Here is an 8,058-nt window from a genome sequence, read left to right as displayed (position 1 = left end):
GCTACCACCCTGTGGAGGTGAGAATGAACATGGTTCTCTGGGACATGATGAGGAGAGCAGGCATGTTTGAGGAGTTGATGTACAGTGAGGACTGGTGAGTAAGATTGGTGCAAGTCTCAGGACTGAAAGAAATAGAGAGGGGTTTATGAGCAATACCGAGGACCTTGTTGGGATGGTGATGTGAATTTATCATGGTATGGTACAACTGTGTGTGATTTCTTGGAGAAAGCTAACTCTTGGACTCATCCAGAAATATTATTTTGTCGGGCTCCCTGCTCAGTGGGGAGCCTGCTTCTGCCTCTCTGTCTGCTGCTCCCCCCAACTCGTGCGCTCTCTTTCTGCTGTCTCTCTCTCTCTCAAATAAATAAAATATAAAGAAAGAAAGAAAAGAAAAGAAAACATCTGTGTTTGGACCCAACTGCCGGAGCTTTAATGTAACAATCTGGGATGGGGCCCAGATACTGGTGTTCTTCAGAAGCTCCCTGGATGATTCTAAAAATGGACCAGAATTGAGAACCAGTGGCTTACATTAATCATGACCCTTCACTTGGGGCTGGGCAGGTGTCTCAGTTAGGATTAGATTCAGGTGCAGGGAACAATGCACAACATAACCATGGCCCAAATAAGGGAGGGGTTTATTTCTGGCTCCCATAAAAGTTCAATGATAGTTGGATCAGGGCAGGGTCAGCCCCCTGCAGTGTCAAAGGCTCAGATGCCTTATGTTGTTGCCATTCCTTGCAAGGCCTCCATTCCCGAGTTCATTCAGGTATGTGCCAGGGTAAGGCTGCCTGAACCACATTGATAATGAACGTTAGAAGTCTGCTGTTGGCCGGAACACAGAAACATACATCTTCATGTTCAAAGTCTCCGTGGGGATTTCTTAATAATTTCATCTGTGAGTCTCATTCAGAAACAGCTTTAGTGGGCGCCTGGGTGGCTCAGTTGGTTAAGCAACTGCCTTCGGCTCAGGTCATGATCCTGGAGTCCAGGGATCGAGTCCCGCATCAGGCTCCCTGCTCAGCAGGGTGTCTGCTTCTCCCTCTGACCCTCCCCCTCTCATATACTCTCTCTCTCTCTCTCTCTCTCTCTCTCTCTCTCATTCTCTCTCTCAAATAAATAAATAAAATCTTAAAAAAAAAAAAAAAAAAAAAACAGCTTTAGCTTCCTGCTCTGAAGGCCAAACGCCTTGGCTGCTCCAACAGAAGACCTTGGCGGGCGAGTCAACTCTACCCAAGTGGGGTTTCCAGTAGGAGAGTACCCACTGTTCTATTAAACACTCTTGCAGGCCTGTTCAGGAGCTGCATGTTGATGCACTTGCAGAGATCAGTGCCTGGCTGTCCACCACAGCACGGGCAGACCCTGCTCCCATCCTAAGGGTTTTTCCAGTGAGACTCAATAAGTGGGTTTGGTTTCATATTTCTGTTTCACCATGGAAGACAGCCAGCTCTGTATTTTTTACACCAGAAATACCAGTAACAACACTTCAGCTTTAAAAAGTGTAATCTACTATTTACTTTTGGATTTTCTGGAAGCAATCCTCCCATCTTGCTTACTGCCCCTTGTACAAATGTTAAGATCGACATACCTACAAGCAGGGCCAGGCAGGGATGATCCTCTGGTGAGTGTAATTTCCAGTTCAGACCCCTTTAACTGTGTTTGTTTAAATATTTATTTATTTATTTGAGAGAGAGAGAGAGTGCAAGCAGGGGGAGGAACAGAGGGAGAGGGACAAGCAGACTATCTGTACTTAGCATGGAGCCTGATGCAGGGCTTGATCCCATGACCCTGAGATCATGACCTGAGCCAAAATTAAGAGTTGGATGCTCAACCAACTGAGCCACCTAAGTGCTCCTAATTTTTTTTTCTTGAGTAAGGACTTTATCTGATGTTGGAACTGGATATGGTTTCAAGGAAGCCTTTATGGTGGCAAGTATGAACTCCATGTGGCTTTCAATAACATTCAGATACTTCCCTTCAGACTTTGCTTCATAATAAACTATTATTTCATCAGTTACAACCAGATTGCACTTTTTGTGAAGTTTCTGGTTGTGAGCTACTCCTTCATCCATATAAGAGAACTAAAACCTGAGCTCCGAGTGTGCTTCAAACTGAATCATCCCTCCTGTTGTCTGATCAAAGGTGTACATGAGACGAATGTCCTCTTCATGCAGTTCGTGCCTTCTGCAACAATGGTCCCCCTCTCCTGGAAGCGCTCCAGCTCCTCATCCCTCAGCTGCTTGATGGACACATCACAGCCTTCAAGTTTCCCTTCAGAGGCTTCCCCAGGACCGTGGGATCAGGATCTGCCCTTAGGTGAATGCCATGTGTGTATTTTGTCTGTAGATAGCATCACTTTTCAAACACTCAATTCTTCAGTGATAGACTTCTCCAAAGACTTGATCTCAGTAAGAGCTTCTGGATCCTGACGGATAACCATAATTTCTTTCAAAGGATACTTTATCAGAATGCTTTTGGAGTCTCAAATCACTCACCTACATTCAATCACAGACCACATCCAAGACACTGCACATTCCATTTTCTTGTCAATCAGCTCCTCTCAAACATGGGGCAGCGTGAGGTAGTGGATGCTGAGTGTGTCTGTGTCCTGGACAGAAATAGGGTCAGTCAGCATCTTTAGATTCTGGTACATCAATTCAGTAGGGAAAGTGTATAGGGGGCCATAAGTCTGCACAGGGAAGGCAGGACACTAACAAGGTCTCCAGGGCCATAACATAGTCCTCCACCCTTTCATCTTCTCCGGTTCCTCCTGACATACCAGTTGGTCAGGACATCCATGAACTTGATCAGGCAAAGCACCACATATAGAACCTGTAAGCTGTCATTTCGGTCTCAAAGAACCCAACAAGTGACTGCACGAAGGACAGGACCCACCGGTCTGTGATGTTAGCACTTTCTTAAACCATGTTCTCATTGTAGAAGAATTCCATGTCTTCCTTCTTCTGCAACTTCAGGACGTTCCAGATGAAGGAGCAAAAGGCATTGTACCAAGGGAGCCACACATCCTTCAAGACATCACGCACATCCTCCTTCTTAAGGCAGAGGTTTTTTGCTCTCACCACAGGCGAGTTAATCAGATATAATCTGAAGGATCTTGAACATCCTTGTATTTCTGGTGAGATTCAAAGTTGGAAAGTGGAGTGTTGCATGCAGTAGAGAAGGGTATAACTTTCATACCTCTATCCACAAGACCTTTATTGTAGAGTTGTTTGAAGACCCAACAGACAAATTCCATGAATTGTGGGTACAGACTGTTGTAGTCATTGTCAAGGTCAATCCACTGGACAACTCTTCTAACAGTGGACTTCCACTCAGTACAATATCTTATCACAAATTGCTTGGCACTGGGACACCTGGGTGGCTCAGTCATTAAGTGTCTGCCTTTGGCTCAGGTCATGATCCTGAGGTCCTGGGATCGAGTCCCATGTCGGGCTCCTTGCTCAGCGGGGAGCCTGCTTCTCCCTCGGCCAGATGCTCCCCCTGTTTGTGCTCTCTCTCTCTCTCTCTGACAAATAAATAAATAAATAAAATCTTAAAAAAAAAAAACAAATTGCTTGGCACTGATGGTTATGCTCTACAATCCCCATTTTGGCTACATCCTCTGGTCCTCTGGTTCCCAGTGTCTTTTTTTTTTTTAAGATTTTATTTATTTATTTGACAGAGAGAGACACGGCGAGAGAAGGAACACAAGCAGGGGGAGTGGGAGAGGGAGAAGCAGGCTTCCCAAGGAGCAGGGAACCTGATGTGGGACTCGATCCCAGGACCCTGGAACCATGACCCGAGCCGAAGGCAGACGCTCAACCGACTGAGCCACCCAGGTGCCCCTCCCAGTGTCTTATCAATATCATGTTCCACAGGTAAGCCATGACAATCCCATCCAAATGTTCTGTCAACATGAGACCCACTCTGGTGAGCATATCTGGTAACTATATCTTTAACTGTCCCTGCAAGTGTATGTCCATAGTGAGGCAGTCCACTTGCAAAAGGAGGCCCATCATAAAATGTAGATTTGGGCCCATGTTTTGATTGCTTTAAGCATTCCTGCAAACAATTAAATTCAGACTAGAACTGCAAGATTTTCTCTTCTTTGGCAGGAAAACTCGTGTTTTCTGGAACTTGCTGAACCATGTTGTTGCTGAGGGGCCCCCAGGCCAGGGCGCCACAGAAAGAGCCACGTCCACATCACTGCCAGGGGTCCTGAGGTGATATGTTCTCCAGTATTTCTGCTAATGCTGTTATGGTTTTGTACATTTATATGGTTTATATGGTTCAGATTTTATCTGAAATGTAGTTTTGTAAAAGGTGAAAGATAAATACCTAACTTTATTTTTTCCAAAAATGTTAGCTAATTGCCCCGGTATCATTTATTATCTTTTCTCCCAGATAAGAAATTCTACCTTTATCAAATGCTAAATTTGCACTTATATATTAGATCAAACCATGTGCAATTGTTGATCTCTATCACCTCCCTCAGCTTTCTCAATTATCCCAGTCACTACTAGATGTCATATTATATATTTGTTTGTTCACTTGTCTCTGTCTCTCACTTGAATGTAAGTTCAGTGAAGGCTAGAATTTTGTTATTTTTGTCAACTTCTGGCTCATAGGTATCTGCTCATTGAAATAATGAAATTTATCCCTGAGTCTGTTATTATACATTGATGAGCTTTATAATGCTGGGTCATCCTTATATGTTAGAAAAGCAGGCTTGGTTATGATATAGTATTCTTTAAGTATACGGCTCTATTTGCTCTGCTAACCTCTATTTAAGTCTTTTGCATCTGTGATCCTAAAAGAGCTCTTTTCCTTGTTTCTGCTCCCATCAACCAGTCTGGGCGTCAGGACTGAGAAGAAGGGCTTTTAAAAAAGAGACAGGTGGGGTGCTTGGGTGGCTCAGTCAGGTAAGCATCCGACTTTTGATTTCAGCTTGGGTTGTGATCTCAGCTAGTGGGATGGAGCCCCGAGTTCGGCTCCATGCTTGGAGGGGAGTCTGCTTGAGGTTCTCTCTGTCCCTTTCCCTACGCCCCTCCCCTATGCCTCTCTCTCTCTCTCAAATAAATAAATAAATCTTTTTAAAAAATTAAAAAGAGACTGGCATGGCCTGGAAGTGGACACAGGATAGGAGCTATTGGGAGAGCTTGGAGTGTCCCTGCACATTCTTTCTGGGTATGCCAAGAATGTGAGGTCCCTAACTGTTCTTTGTGCCATTTCTCAGGCTTGTGCTTGCAGAGCAGCTTTGAGGAATGTAGTAATATCTCCCTCCAGGACAAAGAGCAGGCTTGCTTATTTTCTGCTATAAAAGAAGTGGGTTCCCCAGGCTCAGTTGTCCTCAGATGCAACACAAACCTATTGCATGCACAGCATCCGCCGAGGCCCCCCACATTGCCCCTGTGGGACTTGGGGGGAAAGGGAGGCAATGTAAACATTCTGCTTATGCTGTTTGCTGTGCCAAGAGTAATAAAGTCCTTAGTCTTTGGCCAGGAATCTCATCTTGGCCAGCCTCCATGAAACAGTAAGAGGCCAATTAATCACTGATCATCAGTATAAATTCAAATTCCAGACCCTGACAGTTTTGGCAGTGAGGATGGGATGCTAACAGAGACATGGCCTTTCTGGAGCAGGAAGGACCCTGTGGACCTGGCATATGTTAGTGAATCATCTTCCCGAAAAGGTGAGCGGCAGGGTGAGGGGGGCTCGAGTGAGGATCTCACAGTGGCCTACCTGTTACTGAGACAAAGCACGGAGAGGTAGGATTGAAACAAGCCCCCGGAATTGTGCTTTGGTTCCCCCTTACTCTCATCCGTGCAGGAGGTGGATGGGACATTATGACAGTGGGGCAACAATATGGATGTGGCTGCTGAATCAAAGGACTCCAAAAGCTGAAATAACCGGTATCAGTCAGTATGTTTGAAATAGAACTTTAGGTGAACCAAAAGCTTTACAAATGTATTTGGGTGAGCCCCGCCGGTGGCCATTCAAACCCAAAGTGACCAAAAAACTTTGCTTGCTGTCACAGACCTGCTCTGTCCCTCTGTGTGCCCCAATCCCTCTCTTCCCTCAGCTGCTTTGATGAGAGAGTGGAGTATGCTGGGAACTTCATGGAGGGAAGGGCCTCAAACGTTTGTAGCTCTATAGGACCCAAGCGCCCATGTCACCACCTTACCATGTCCTGTGGATAGATGCAGCCGGGGTGGCTGAAGGCACTAAGGAATGCAGTGTGGAACAGGGGTAAAATGACCCCGGGCTCAGGTGCTCCCTGGACTGACACTAGAGGTACACGGGGGAGGGGGCAGTGGTATGTCAACTCTAAAGCCGGAAGCCAAGAGAAAATAAAAGCCTGCCGGCTGCCCCCACTGCTGCCCCATGGGCTAGCCTCCCCCCGCCCTCCAGCGCTCTCTGCTCTTCTCCATCCCTCCTCCGCACCCCTACCTCCCAGAAACCCCCCAACCTTCCCACTCCTCTGCCTTGGAATAGCATGATCTCCAGACACCTGGGTGGCTCAGGCGGTTAAGTGTCTGCCTTCAGCTCAGGTCATGATCCCAGGGTCCTGGAATCAAGTTCTGCATGGGGAGGGGGGGGAAGGGGCGGTCCTTGCTCAGCAGAGAACCCGCCTCTCCCTCTGCCTGCCACTCCCCCTGCTTGTGCTCTCTCGTGCTCTCTCTCTCTGACAAATAAATAAAATCCTAAAAAAAAAAAAAAAAGGAATAGCATGATCTGTCTCCTGCAGCTGTTGCGACAACTCCTGATTGGCACACACTAAACTCCTTGGTCTGTTTTTTCATAAGGTAAAAAAAATCACCAAATTTCAACTGCTGGGCTCTGAGCAACGTTTGCAGTAAGGAAGGGAGATTAAAGCAGTCCTATAGCTGGGACCTTTGGGCCAATTCAGTGTTCTGCGTTGGGGGTGCCACGGCTGAAAATGTAATTGGTATTGATGCTTGTACAGGCTTGTGCTGGGAGTGCTCCTACTTGTCAGCACACTTGCCCATTCGGAAGCTGCTTCTTGTCCACAAGTGATTCCTGAGCACTTGGAACGGTCTGGAACAAACTATAGGCTTCCAAGAGGAGAAAGGTGAACGGGAAAAATAGCCTCTGTGGCTGCAATTACGCAGAGGCCATTTTTCCAGCACAACAGCGCCACCAGCCGGCCACAGTCAAGAAGTACATCTTTTTTCTTTTTTTTTTTAACGAACCTACTACTTTGTTACTGACCCATACACGTCCTGTCACTTTCCACCTGACGTCCCTCGTTTTGGGATAGGTCAACTTGGATTTAGTGGCTATCAAGAGAAGAGAATAAAAGGCCTTCACAATCAAATGTAAATGCTTTATTCAAGAGCACAGCTGGCCCATCCCGGACATAATCTGAATTGTACATGAAAGGGTGGTGGCAATCCCTTTGGGGAGAACTCCCTTCCTCACTTCATCACCTGAAGCATCACCTGCTAGCTCAATGGGGCCCTCAATTCACAGAAGGTCCCCCCAAGTGCCTGCCTGGTTCACTGGTGGTTTGGTTACCCTGACACCTGATGATGTCCACACTCAACCTCCGCACCAGCGAGGCAGAATCAAAATAGCCATGTTCATTCTGCTCGATGTGCAGAACTCAAGGCAGTGGTGATAGCTCTAGCCGATACTTCCCCTGATGAAATGTGGCCCATGTTTGCCTTTTGTGTTGTTGTCAATGACCTAGCTGTCCTGTTGGCGAGACTGGCAGATCAAAGACATTTTTCTTGGGAGCTGCAAACCGTGGAAACAGATCTGCCAATCAGACACCTGGGTCATTCATGGAGATGCCCATGGTAAGGACCCTTCTCTAGTACAACCTTCCGGATTCAGGCTGCCCACCCAGCCTGCCCTGGCCATACAACCGGCTCCGCTGCCTGGATCCATCCCTGCACTAGGCATGCAGCACATGCACCATTGTGGACAGCGCACGAAGTAAAGAACTGTGTGTTTCTGATGCAGAAGCCACCACTACATCTCAAACCTGTAATGCCCCCCAGAAGTTGGGCTGTCTCACGGTAAAGAAGCCACATC

At 46.8% G+C, this 8,058-nt stretch overlaps 2 pseudogenes; both read right to left on the bottom strand.

Annotated features, from left to right (window-relative positions):
- Positions 1–374: 374 nt before the first annotated feature.
- On the bottom strand, positions 375–3,098 carry LOC144378781 (isoleucine--tRNA ligase, cytoplasmic pseudogene; annotated as a pseudogene).
- Positions 3,099–3,109: 11 nt separating this feature from the next.
- LOC118536483 (isoleucine--tRNA ligase, cytoplasmic-like) lies at positions 3,110–4,146 on the bottom strand (annotated as a pseudogene).
- Positions 4,147–8,058: the final 3,912 nt, after the last annotated feature.

This window comes from Halichoerus grypus, chromosome 10 (genome assembly GCF_964656455.1).
Source record: "Halichoerus grypus chromosome 10, mHalGry1.hap1.1, whole genome shotgun sequence".
Classification (NCBI taxonomy): Eukaryota; Metazoa; Chordata; class Mammalia; order Carnivora; family Phocidae; genus Halichoerus; species Halichoerus grypus.
This window is presented reverse-complemented; position numbering and strand designations above follow the sequence as displayed.